This window comes from Alosa alosa, chromosome 18 (assembly GCF_017589495.1).
Source record: "Alosa alosa isolate M-15738 ecotype Scorff River chromosome 18, AALO_Geno_1.1, whole genome shotgun sequence".
NCBI lineage: Eukaryota > Metazoa > Chordata > Actinopteri > Clupeiformes > Clupeidae > Alosa > Alosa alosa.
This window is the reverse complement of record NC_063206.1, coordinates 10,563,482-10,577,783: the sequence shown is the minus strand read 5'-3', so window position 1 is coordinate 10,577,783 and position 14,302 is coordinate 10,563,482. Positions and strand designations below refer to the sequence as shown.

At 42.0% G+C, this 14,302-nt stretch overlaps 1 long non-coding RNA gene across 1 annotated transcript; it reads left to right on the top strand.

The window, feature by feature from the left end:
* Nucleotides 1-4,111: 4,111 nt before the first annotated feature.
* Nucleotides 4,112-6,037, top strand: LOC125311644. Its single transcript, XR_007196499.1, has 4 exons — nucleotides 4,112-4,555; nucleotides 5,296-5,598; nucleotides 5,689-5,817; nucleotides 5,988-6,037. It is a non-coding gene; the product is annotated as an uncharacterized LOC125311644 (long non-coding RNA).
* The last annotated feature ends 8,265 nt before the right edge of the window (nucleotides 6,038-14,302 follow it).

The window sequence follows — 14,302 nt, the reverse complement described above, 5'->3', positions numbered from 1 at the left end:
CTTGTTGAGAAGGTTTTGCTTCACACTCACACACACACACACACACACACACACACACACAAACACACACACATGTTAATACTATATACAATATAAGGTTACCATGAAAAATCCAGCTGTGTCATATCTGCTCCTATTCAGAGCTTACATCATGCACAACTCATAACATGATTACATACAAAAAAACATGATTACTCCATTGCTTTTTACAGTTATTAGCTTTCTAACCAATGGAGTGGAGGTAAAGATCTCCCATTTACATTTCTGCAAAGTTATAGTTGCTTTTAGAGATTTGGAGACTGACTTTTATGGTTTTGAATATTTTATGTTTTATGTAACCTTCCAACTAAATACTGCATACTTTCAACCATTAAGTTGGTTTATTCCATCAAAAAATTATAATCTTTTTTGTGGGGAGAGTGACATAGAAGACATTACAGAAGGACAAAGCAACACAGTTTTTGAGCATAATTAGAACATGATTAGAATGAGTAGATGAATGAATGTGTAATAGGCTTGTTAACATGAGCTTTTCTAGTTTGTGTGCAGTAGTTAACGGCAATAAATGTCTGCCCACAATTACCCTACTTATGCATTTCACATTAGAACAGAGAACAAAGAGAAAAAGAGAACTGCACTTACAGCTGACATGATAATAAGGCAACAGACAGTTGGTATAGTCTACGTTGGTACAGTCTATTCATACCTAGCCATGAATAAGTTATAACCAAGAAGAGTTTATGTAAAGCTAACATTCAATAATATATAGCCCTTACTGTAGATAATCTTCTGTGTTCTATGCTTTGAATGAAAATATGTTGTGCCACATGAAAACATAAACAGAAAAGTGTATTCTTTGCATATAATGTATGTCATTCTTCAATTCATTATAGCTCATTGCTGAACCATTCTTCTATGCAGTTTGCATGCATACTGTTCATTCAAGGCCTTTTATGGCTCTTTCACGTGTGTTTCTGTCTGGAAGAGAAGCCCATTCTGTGCTTTTGGAAGTTTTTTATGAAACAATAACTGATAACTGATGTTTGTGTACACATTTGCAAAACAGTCTGGCGCATGAAGTTGGTTTATTGGAGAGGTCAAGGAGTTGTGTGAGGAGTCTGTCAGGCGTGTCATCCTCGCCCCGCTGAACCGGTCATGCGTCAGCACTTTGAACCATGGCCGAGTGAGAAGCCCCAGGTCCAGTGAATAGGCTCTTAATCAGTGCAGCCCAGAGAGTGGGCATGGGACGTGGTGCATACCGATAAAAAAGGGATTTCGGTTCATGCTTGAGTCGCTTTTATTAAATGAATGTTATAAACATCATTTAAAATGCTTTTAAAAACATTTTTAAAACCATATGCTGAACAGTCATTCTTCACTTTCCCATTTAGATACAGACAAGTTGGTCTATGCTTTTATTACCAGCAGGCTTGACTATTGCAATGCTTTTGTTTTAAATAAGTTAATACAAAAATGCTACAGCACGTGTTTTAACCAGGACTACAAAGAGAGCCCACATCACACCAGTTTTAAAGGATCTATGATAATCTGGTGATTTTTATTTGGTGTTTAAGCATGCAATTATTGATCAGACCATTATCAGTACTGACAATCCTATCTGCAGAATTTGCATTTCTTAACCTGTATAATAAGTCACTAATGCATTGCACATACAATATATCATAGACTGTTGGTGTAAAAGAAAACAAATATAACTGTCTGTAGAAGAGAGTTTTGCAAGAAGAGTTAAAGAAAACTCTGTAGCACCAGCAACCAACATTCACAAAATGCCAAAAGCTAAGTAATCATAAACAAAAGGCAAAGTCCATTGTCTAGGACTACTGTATCCACATGTCCAGGTATATCTCTGAAGCCACTGGCTTGGCTGGCCCCATGCAGAGGAGTTGCAGTAAATAGAGTAGGCCTTTTAGTGCTCACTTAGAACTCCTCTCACTCTCATTTAGCACACTTCAAGAGTAATCAGCCGCAGCACACAGCACACATGAGTGAGAAAATCATGCCCAGGTGATCACGTCTCCATGGAAATAATGGAACGAGACTACTAAACAGCAACTTTGGAGACTGAAGACTGAGAGAGGGAGAGAGAGAGGGAGAGAGAGAATGGAAGGAGGAGGAGAGGTGGAGGGGATGAAATAATGTCTAGATAATGCCATAAAGAGAACTCCATGTTCCCTCTCTTGCCAGAGCACGTTGTGGATGTTTATAGCCTACTCATTGTCTAGCCCAGTGGTTCTCAAACTTTTCACAATGAGTACCACCTCAGAAAACAATTGGCTCTCCAAGTATCACCATTATGACTGGCATTAAAATACAATAGCGTAGGCCCATTTCACAATATACATACTGTTTTGTGTCGTTGCTGGCAGGTGCCATGAAAGCTTCACTAGTCACTTGTGCTGGGCTCATTGTCACCAACTTCAGTTTCTGCTCGACATATTCACCGCACTTCTCTTTCTAATACTTCCCGTTTGGAGCCATGATTGCATGAATGTTTTTGATCCATCATGTTTGGTTCCTTTTTCTTTGCTTGCCATCACAGCTTAGTTTGTCAACCATTTGCTAATGCTCCATACAGTTCAACTAGCCTAGTAGGCCTATTGGCTGATATAAAAACGAATATAGGCCTACTTTTTTTTAATGAAAGACAAAAAAATGTTTAAATTTAACTTCAGTGATCGCGAGGTTAAGGATTTTGAATTATATATAATTTGATGTGATTGTCATCTTTAAAAAAAAAACAATCTTGGAGACTCCTGGGGGGTATTCCAAAAAGGCAACACAACCAAAAAGGAGGTTTAACAAACACTGAGATAAAACATAACCTCTGGGTTGTCTGAACCTGTGGCGACTAAACCCAAGCTGTCAGTTCCAAAACACCGGTTACAAGTTAGTTCAATTAACCCTGTGTTAGATAACCTATTGTGCGTGTTCACGGTGAACTTATAAAGGCATCCTCTATTGAGAGCCGAAACCATGAGTGAAACCGGCGAAACGAGCACTGTAATAATTTTCAGAGGCGGAGTAGCAAGTTCTCCTCGAAGCTTATGATGAGGAGAGAACTGTAATAACAAAAAAGAGCAATTCTTGAACGTCTGCCAAGGAACGAGACCTTGCTTGGCAGAGAATAGCCTAACTGACCGTGTAAATGCGTACGTTTAGGATAGCCTATTTAATGTCAAAAGCACAATTAAATAATTCAGTGGACATTACGTATTGTATTGACTGCTTTAAATTATGCTTTCCTAAACTAGCTTACCTTGTCACAGATTAAGTGGGCCATAGACTCCATGAGAATCCCAAATGTAATTTTCTATTTTAACGCGGGTTCTGCGGCTGTGGGCCAAGTTAAACCTTTGCGCTCCAGCATCGGAAGGGTGATGAATGTAGGAAGGCATGGGTAGCCTATCACCCAGTAGCATACCCATCAAGTTCTCCTGTAATTGCACATATAACATTAAGTTACAGTCTACACATTTGATAATATTCTAGTAAGGTGTAGGCCTGCTCTAACGCACCCTGTTGAAATGTGTCAAATTAGATTCCCGGTACATCATTCCTGGCATTGTGTAGGCCTACTGGGCCCTGCTATTTCGCCTCCTCGTTTGTAATAAGATGTGAAGCATTATCACATATCATCTGGCTATTATTAAAATAAAAATGTCTTTTAAACACCAACACCATTAAGAGAGCATCCAAAAATAGAAGTGGCCTATGACCTATCCATTCGACCTTAAGGACATTCTGAAAAAGCCAAAGCCCGTTAATTGAAGCTCACCAGCTAAGCCTATCGTCGGTTCACATTTGGAAAACCTTAATAAGTGATGCTGATCTGCCAGTTGGTGAAACTACACTTTAAAGGGACATTCCACCAGTGGAGACATGAATATGTATTGAAAGTGGGTCATATATGTAGTAGAATAGTAGCATAAATTTCTAATTTGGTGCCTTCTTGACCGAGAAAAGGCAGAAAATGACTTTTTAGTGCTTGTGGATTGCAGACAACAATCCCCATAATGCATTGCAATGCTCAGCTCCGCAGGCCACTCCCACTGTCGAACTCAACTGTTCAACTCCGCCCATAATCTGTCAACCAAGGCTCGAGCGTTGAGCTCCACTCTACGCTACCTTCAAACAATTTCTAGTGAAGACTTAGTTTGCGAACTCATTAGTGAATTACTCCTCGTTTGTGTTTCGAAATGGTGTGCACTTGCATGTTACCGGGATGTTCAGCCAGCACAAGGAAAATACACGGGAGTACATTTTCATAGATAACCCAAAGAGTTGGAGTTGTGCAAAAAGTGGCTACGGGCTATCAATAACCCGAAGTTCGGAGAGGACACAGCCATTGAAGCACTAAAACATCTGACGGTGTGCAGTCTACATTTCAAGGCAGAAGAACCCCTTAGGAGTGAAGAGACCCGCGCTTGTGAAAACCGCAATTCCGTCGATATTTACCTTGCCAGATGATGTCGACGAACAGCCAGGAACTTCTGGAACTAGCAGTGCTAGCTGCGCTAAACGCATTTGCCTGGAGGTAAGGTTTTTCTGACTCGACTCTACTTCTCGACTGAGAACACACTGATATAGTCGTCTGCTGTAAAGCAGCACATCTCATATGATTTGGCTGTTTATAAAGTAAATATCTTGTATGTTTTGGTCGCTTGCTGCCTCGCTAACTCCACTCGTCAGCAACGAGGAAGCAAAGTTAGCAATGTAACGTTGGACAGTTATGAATATCGTGTCCATTGTGTGTTAACTGCATAAGTTTGCTATTAGCGATGTAAATCCACCATGTTTTACTATGTTAATCTGACGTTATTCAAATGTTTTTAACGTTATTGAACTTACAAGAACAGTTTGTAAGTAGCCTAAATAATATTATCTCTAATCATGGCTGCAGTGGAGGCTAATCGCAAGTAAGCGCAGTTTATCCACCACTGAATTTCAGAAATAGTTTATCCACCTCTTGATAGTTTTCCACCACTCAATACATTCAATGCACTTCCTAATAGTGTGTATGCACTCAGGGAACTATCTACTACTAGTAGCCATACCACTTGTAAACAGTAATCTTCACCATTATCATATATTCTGAATGTCTTATGTATTTAAAAAAAAAAAAAAAAAAAAAAAAAGTAGCGCTTTTCCTTACTGTAGTTTAGCCTACCCACCTCTTATTTCACCACTACACCTATCTTTAGTATATCTAAGACTACTGTCTGATTTAAATTAGTGGAATATAGTTTGAAAAGAAACCTCTTGTTTGTTTTATAGTCACCATGCCCAAGTACACCTGGCCTTGATACCAGTGCCAGCATTGAAGTTGGTGAAACGGATGAAAGGCACTACAAAACGGGTGGAAGTGCATTCCACACCATGTGGTCAATGAACATCGATGGACTGACACGGATGGAAAGCGGCATCACTGTGACCATGCTCCTCTAACAGCTGAGGAGCAGAAGAAGAGGATGTGGCTGAAGAAGGACTTCGGTGGCATATCAGGACCTGGCGTCACTTTCGTCTTTGATAAAAGGCTTTTGAAAGATCTTCAGAAGATGGCCCTCTTCAAACGTACTGGTAAGAACTGACACCCTTTATACCCACATGTTTTGAACATATCCTATTGAACATGTTTAATTAGTACTATATATTCTCCTTTTCACACAGGGCCACTGGAGCTCTCCTGAAGTACCTCCCTAAATGCCAGGCCTTCTCCTACGAGGGAGAGGGCCTACCTCGCCATCATGGAACATAATGAGAACATTGTGGCACGAGAACAAGCCACCACGGCAACAGGTGTGTTTTCATGTACTCTAAATACTAAAATAACCATAAGTAGCATGTTCACAGCTAACTCAAAATACATACTTTGCTGAAAAGTTCATTCTATTCCTGTGGAGAGACATCTACTAGTCAAATCTTTATTCAGGCATCTGTTTAATCATTATAATCCTTGTCATTTATAGGAGAACCATGCGTCAAGCAGGTGTTCTGCAAAAAGTCAAAGCAATGGATAGGGCTGGGCGATATATATCGGTATTACGACAACGACCGATATATTTTTGAAAACGATATGTAGTTGAGACAATATCGTAATACCGGTATTATGTAAAATAATGGGCCATTTTATCAAAGCCACTTGCTCTTCTGTGTTCAGACCATTCAGATAGCCGCAGCTCTGCTCAACTGCGCCCCTTGCGTGTGCACGTTCTCCCTCGCAGCACTACAAACTTTCAAACATGACGGACACCGAGTCAGGTTTTGTTTACCTTGATCAGAGGTTGGTGCTGATGCCTATTTCGTTGGCACATCAACGGCTAGACCGAGAATTCTCGTTGTGAAATCAAAATTCCACTGGAGCTCCGGTTTTGTACACGCAGATGTAAGTTACAACACTGTTTAGCAGCTACAGCTCTTGACTCCGCGGTAAAATGTCATTTTTGGTACATAGCCTAGCTAATTTAAATACACTGATGAATGCTTGCGTTTAGCGACAGTAGCAGATCTAAAGTCCTCAGGAGACAACCTAAACGCTGATTTTATTAAGAGGATATGCATGCGACTCGCGAGCAGTTAGGGCATCATTTTTTATGATTCCTGAAACCCCATTCAATCATGCATAGGGATTTTTCTTCACGAGCGGAACATGCAAAATGAGCGCATACAAAACAACGGTAAGCGTCTATCACACTCTTGATGAGTGACTCAGTTCACGTTGTTTAAGTAGCCTAATTTTTTAAAACTTTTTTTGTTGTTGATAGCAACATGTCTAGGCCATCATAGTCTACATTTGCTTGTAATCTAGGCCCGATCAAACCCTTTACAGGTAAAAAAACCTGCATTGTGTGACAAAACTGCAGGTTTTTTCAATATTGTTGTTCCCAAAATAGCCTATTGCATTGTGCAGTACAATGTAGGCCTGCGTTGTCAGTCAGGGTCAACTTTTGGTCTTTTGTTATTTGCACAGCTTTATCAGAGCAACTGTAGCCTATGCCTATTGTAGGCCTATGTTATTGTTTACACTTTTTTGCACAGCTCTGTTAGAGCAGTCTGAAATTAATATAATTAAAACTGGCTGTGTTGTCATAATTGTTGTGTTAAGTGAAAATATGAAGCACTTCGCTCTTTCTGTTTGAAATATCAATATCGTATCGATATCGTATATCACCAATCAGCCCCAAATTATTGGGATATCAGTTTTGGTTCATATCGCCCAGCCCTAACAATGGATAGTCAAGAAAATCTATAAGCCACACACCACCAAGTTCATCCAGACACTAATTGAGAAGGTCATAGAAAACACACGCAACCCAAACATAACATTCAAGGACTCAACCGCTTCACTCACCCAACCACAACCTCCTTTGCCACCTAACATGGCCCCTGTCCCAAAGCAGTCAAAGAAAGCTGCAACATCATCATTCAAGAGCCGCTTCTGAGACGTCAAGCTCTACATTAACCCATTCCTCACAAATATTTTGTAATATTACCATGTCTTATATGGTCTTTTGACCTTATCCTTGCACTACCTTACCTGTTTGCACTGCCATTGAGCACCTTACTATACATACTCAATCACAGGGTCAATACCTCTTTTTTTATAGTGTGGATAATTTGTGTGTTTTGATGTTCATGACACAATTCTTTCTTTGTGAATTAAAAACAAAATGTCACTCGTGCTCTCCTGTCTGCCTTCAACAAAGTTTAGCATCATAAACTTGGAAGGAGGTAACTGATATGCAACAAGCTTATAATGCAATGTATACTTGTAATACTTAATAATTTATAGAAATTATAGGTATGACCACCATTCTGTTGTCATCTGAGGCAACAGTAGCTAGGTAGTTCCAGTTTTGAAATGTTGGTCGTTCAATAACTCGAATACACTTGGAGCAACACTACTAAGAAAGAACTACAACAACGTACATTTAAGCATTTAATTAAATAACTATAATATACAAACAATACAACTGTTGAATGACTATATACAAACAATGAAACTATAGCTCCTCGAGCGTCCTCCGCTTCTTGGTGCCCGCAGTACTGGCCGTCTGGAGCTGGGTATTTCTGGCGGATAGCCAGCACGACACAAGCAGGTAACACCACATGACGACCTCTGCCCAATCTCTCTCCTTGTAGGACCCACTCAAGAAAGTGCCGGTAGGCTGTTAGAAGAAATTGTCTGGACAAAACATTGAGTATAAAGTGAGCGATGGTCTTATAGCCTAGCGTGCCACAGTAGCTAACATAACTGCAAGCTATTTGTGCAATGAACATGCCGTGTTAGCAAGATTACTCCTTGACATAGTAACAAAGAAAATAAACTTACTTTACAGAAAGACGTCCATTTGGCCCTGTAGGCTTTGGCTGCCATTTCCAGTTGACCTTAGGTATTCTAAAGTAGGTCTCCAGGACGCCACTATCCATATGGGGTGCGAAACTCGGGTGATCAACAACACACACGTCCGTGTCATCCTCCGATTCCGTGATTTCGTCCAGAAGAAATTGGCATCGCTGCAATTCTCGGCAGCAGACAGACTCTTGTTCTGTGTCCATTGGCGCACAGTTAGAGCACAGGCACCACCAATTAAGCCCCAGCTCGAGCCATTCGCGGGCTCCTTGTCCGCTGCGCAGGCAGGTCGCCTGCCTTGGCTGTTGTGGCAGCAGCTTCAGCCGCCTCCTGTTCCTCCATAGCCCTCAGCTGCTCGTCGCTATATTGTGGCTCATAAAGATAGCCACGAACATCCTTTTCTACCATATCTTCTTCAAAATCCCAGTCCTCCATATTGCATCCGTCTGCGTATTCGGTACCTTCGGCCATGTTGTCTGCAGCTCTCTGCCAGTGAATTCAAAAGCACTGGCACTGATCTGTGATAGGTCTGTTAAGCGCGTGGGTCCAACCCCTATGGGCGGGGTTGAAAGGGTGGGAACTAGCGCTTGTAGTCTCAACAGAAATCCACCCCTCTTACACTTCCTCCGACAATGACGCAAAATTACGATTTTTGCATCATTGTGGGAGGAAGTGTAAAGAGGTGAATACGGATTTCTCCCGTCTCGGGGAAATGAGAGAGTGTTGCATGACCATTCAAAAGTATGACTGGGTTTCTAACAATGCAAAGCCTAATGCAAATGGGTGGAGTGTTCCTTTAATGATCCTCGTGGGTTTATGTCCAGGAAAACGAATGAAGTTGCACAGGAACTGCTTTAGCGCAAGGCAAACTTTACACACCGACCGACAGCTTGCCGATATGCTCTGCGTCTTCAACACTACAAAAACTCCCAGTCGGAGAGCGTGTGTAGCCTATTAAAAAACTGTTTTATCCCAAATGCCATCAAAATTCTTAACCAAACTTAGTGACATATATGCATGCGCATACCCGGCTGAGCTGTTGATGTAGTCTATATTTAAACTTATGTAACATAATGAACCTGAATAGCATTGCCTAGTTCCCTTCCACAGGTATCTTAAAGGATTCAAAGAGAGAAAAAGAGACTGGTATACAAAAATAATCTCAATTTATTATTGCAAATGGTTTGGTTAAAATATTGACGGTTGGCAACCAATACAGCCCGAGGGCACACAAATGACCAACAGCACGGCCTCACTACCACACAGAACACAATGTATCAGACACCTCAATCTCAGTTAGCACTGCATCCACAATAGGCATGCAAGCTCAACATTGGGTAATACATGTGAAACCACACCACATCTATGTTGGAGGCTAACTGCGGACAAGTGTTGTGCGATGTTATAATACTGCTTTGGTCAAACCATTTAAAATAACAACCATCCCTTTAAAAAAGGAAAGAAAAGAAAGAAACAAAACAAATACACAAAATGTACAATAAGTCTTGGAGGTGCAGTACAATTCTTAAAATTACGATGGGGGAAAGCGGCAATTACACCTAGGAGCACTCGGTGTCTGCAACAAATCACAAGCATACCATAAGCACACATAGCATACAACCAACTGCACAGGTTTCTTTCTATTTGTATTGTCCTTCCCTGGGTTACAAAATAGTGTTCACACGGTATAATGTGCCACTTACAACGTACCACACATAATAAATATATAAAATCTATTTTTTACCCACAGCAATAGTGCAACATGTTTAAGCAGGGAAAACACAAACAAACAGCACAGTACATCCCACATTAATGAACTACTACTTTGCACTAATGGTCCCCGCTCTATTAAAGTGCGGCCTTGGTTACCGGGCTTCTTAAGTTGCACGCAACAGTCCGTAAACAGATGCTTACCGTTCCTGTTTACAGCAATACAGCAATTCGCCAATGTGAAAGAAAAACTCTCACTGCTCCAGCTAACGACTGAGAACAAGGAGAGAGACGTTAATGTGTGACTTAACTACAACAGTTCAAGGCATCGTGCTTTGTATATTAAATGCTGCCAATAATAGGTGCTTACCGTCTCTGCTTTCAGCTGAGAACAAAGGCGATGCGCCGACCAGTATGAATGAACTCCTCTCGTGCAACTTCTAGCAAGTTGTGCTTGACGCTGAGAGCAAAGGCTATACGCCGACCAGTATGAATGAACTCTCGTGCAACTTTTAAGAAGTTGTGCTTGGTGCGGAAGACGAGGATTCCGACTCCAGTATGAATTAACTTTTACCAGCTCACACTTGACGCACGCTGACCGGGCCAACCAAACAATTAAGCAACTCTACACGCTGCTTCTTATCTACTTCCTAGTCCCAACCACGCCCTATAGTACCTGAGTAAAAAAACCAGAGGCCGTTTACGAACACCACTAACCACTTGGTGAGTTGCACAGTTTTGAAAATGAACGTTAAGGGTTGTTGTTTCAGCATGCCTGTAGGCAGCCACTCTGACTAGTCAAAGGCGATTCAAAATGAGTCAGAAAAGTCGAGACAGGACCAATCGTCAAAATTTCGGTGTCCACCACTCTAGTTCATCCAAAACAAACCAGAAAAGGGACTCAAAGTGCTAAATACCGGAATTTTCCTTTAAGAGACCTCTCCTCATGGAGAAGGATTTGACATTCTTGAGTCTCTCGTGCCAGCTTTTTTTTTTCAGTGGCTTCAAAGGATTCTTCCAGTTCACCTCTACAAAAAAGGGATGGTGTCATGCAAAGCCTGTGAGGGATCCTCAACTCCACCGTTATGGGTCTAACGTAGTGCTCTGATGAAGAGATATTACTGCTGCAAGGGAAAGTTTGAAAAATGTGGAAATCTTCTGAGCTCACGGAAGTATTTTGCTTCTTCATGTGTAACGCACAAATTATTTATTTCTGCTTTTGAGCATGAATGGTATGCTGGGGCATTCGAGGTCTCCCTGAACTTTGAAGAACATTGTAAATTCACAATTTTTACCTTATGGCTCTACCTTATATAATCCAGACTGACTGGATGTGAAGGATGATGGTTGCTTGCCTCTACCATCAGTACTTTGAAGTATTTATGAAGTTACTTAGTTAAATAGCAAAAAACATAACAGTATACATTGCACTTACTGTAGATGAAAGCAGGACTTAAGTATTGGCAATGATTATCACAGTTATAATATAATGCATACAGTATTATACAGAACATGTGTGAGACAGCTCTCCTCTCCTACTTAACATTTTGGTATAATAATAACTTGGTTTTATATAGTGCCTTTCAAGTAACCCAAGGTCGCTTTACAAAAGGAGATAGACCAGGGGAATAGAGGGGAGAAGAGAGGAGGGGGTAGAAGTGGGATTTTAGGTGCTTTTTGAACGTAGCCAGTGTGGGGGCTTGGCAGATATGGAGAGGTAGACTGTTCCAAAGGGTGGGGGCAGCAACACAGAAGGCTCTGTCACCAAAAGTCCGTAGCCTGGAACGTGGGATGACAAGCGGGTCCTTGCCAGAGGACCTCAGGGACCTTGGCTGGGACTGATGCTGGATGAGATCGGAGAGGTACTGGGGTGCAAGAGCATTGAGGGATTTGTATGTAAGGAGTAAGATTTTGTAGGTGATGCGTGACTTCACCGGGAGCCAGTGAAGCTGCTTGAGTGTGGGGTAATGTGTTGCCATCGCTTTGTGTGTGTGAGGATCCTGGCAGCCGAGTTTTTGACACGCTGTAGCTTGTCCAGTGCTTTGGTGGGAAGAGCATAAAGGACACCGTTACAGTAGTCCAGACGGGAGGTGATGAAGGCATGTGTCAGAGTCTCCACAACAGTGTCTGACAGTGAGGGCCGGAGTCTGCAGATGTTTTTGAGGTGGAAGAAGACGGATTTGGTGATGTTACTGATGTGAGCTTGGAGTGAGAGGTTGCAGTCCAGAGTCACACCCAAGTTACGCACTTCTTGGAAGGGCCTGATGGTAAAGCCATCTACGTTCAATAAGACGTCCCCAACTTTCTTGGACAGAGACGGAGGGGCCACCACCATGAGCTCTGTCTTGTTGTCGTTGAGTTTGAGCAGGTTGGTGGCTATCCAAGTCTTTATGTCATGCAGGCAGTGAACTAGTGATAGGGGAGGGAGATTGGTAGATGGTTTAGCGCTAATGTAAAGCTGGGTGTCGTCAGCATAGCAGTGGAAACTGAGCCCATGCTGACGGATGATCTGGCATATAGAGGGAGCATATAGATGGTGAACAGCAGGGGGCCAAGCACTGAGCCTTGGGGCACGCCGTGGTTGACTGGAGCTGGGGTCGAGTTGGAATCCTTGATGGTGATGTATTGCGTCCTAGTGAAGAGGTACTGTAGGAGTGAAACCAGGAGAGAGCGGAGTCAGAGAGTCCTAAGTGTTCATGGAGACGGTGAAGCAAGATGGTATGGGAGACTGTGTCAAAAGCTGCAGATAGGTCTAGGAGGATGAGAAGGCTAATGAGGCCGTTGTCTGCAGCTATGAGGAGGTCGTTCATGATCTTAATGAGCGCTGTCTCCATGCTGTGGTGGGGTCGAAAGCCAGATTGGAGGGGTTCATAGAGGTTATGGTGGGACATGTGGTGTTGAAGTTGGGCAGCTGAGGATCTTGCTGAGGAAGGATCGGTTGGAGATTGGGCGGTAATTTCCAGGATCGTCAGGCTGGGTTTTTTGAGGGTGGGAATGACCACAACCGTTTTAAAACTAGATGGCACCACACCAGATGTGAGAGAGGTGTTAATAATGTCGGTCATGGTAGGGCAAAGTGTGGGCAGACACGCCTTTTACCAGGGCCGTGGGCATGGGGTCCAGTTTGCTAGAGGTGGATTTAGCTTTTGACACAAGATCCATGACCTGGTCATTATTGAGTAGTAAAAACTCTTTGTAAGGGAAACTGTCTGTGTGGTCTTTCAGTGCTTCGTCTGGGCCTCTCTCTTTCCCCTCAGCTGTGCCAGGCCATGTCACCGCCTGTGTGTTCATGAGATGCGAGTCTACAGTACATACACCAGACATTTTGCGTTTATTGTGAAATGGCCTTCCATTTGCAGTAATAATCTAGACCATAATAATAATCTAGATATTTATGTGAATGTGTATGGCATGTCTTTATTGATTGAGTGCATGTAGCGTAGGATAATGATCATAAAAGCACTAAAAACAGATATGTTGTGAATCAGTATGAAATAAGTCATAATAGTGTTGCAATCTCCCTGCGGGTAGCCGATATCATATGAAAAAATAACAGTAATGTGAAACTACGCTGTGTCTAATCATGCTTTAAATCCTCAACATATTTTCATCCTGGTTTTAAATAAATCATCGGTCCACTCATCTGAGCTCCGAACACATAGCTGAAGGCAAGGAACCTGTCAGTTTCCTGAGCCGCAGTATCCGTGTACTGAGACAGATGTTGTCTTGGGTTCCGTGTGACGAGGCACAGCAGATCACTTCATTAATGACAAGCACCAGAAATAAACGTTGTAGACAAAATCACTTCCCCTCAGGAAGTGAACATTCTCTGCATCTATATAAAAAAAGAAACTCTATGAGCCTCATTCGTGCCACATCATATTCAAATTCAAGGTCAGTGGGCCAGGTGCCAAATGGGGTTTTAAAAATGCATTGAACGATTGCAGTGCAATTAGATACGCATTATGGGACTTGAATCTATTGAATCTACCTGGGTCCTCAGACAAAATTCAATACTCCAGCGTTTCCACTCTGAGGCGATGACATCTTGCAACACCCCCCGACAGTCTTCGTGAAGGACAAATGTTTTTCATCCCTGCTAGTTTGAAATCGGGTTGACATTAATTTAATAAGATATGGTTCTGATATAGTTTGTTGTAGTTGTAGTCTACAAACCATTGTCCATTTTGTAAATACATTGATCATATAGATATTGTAGCC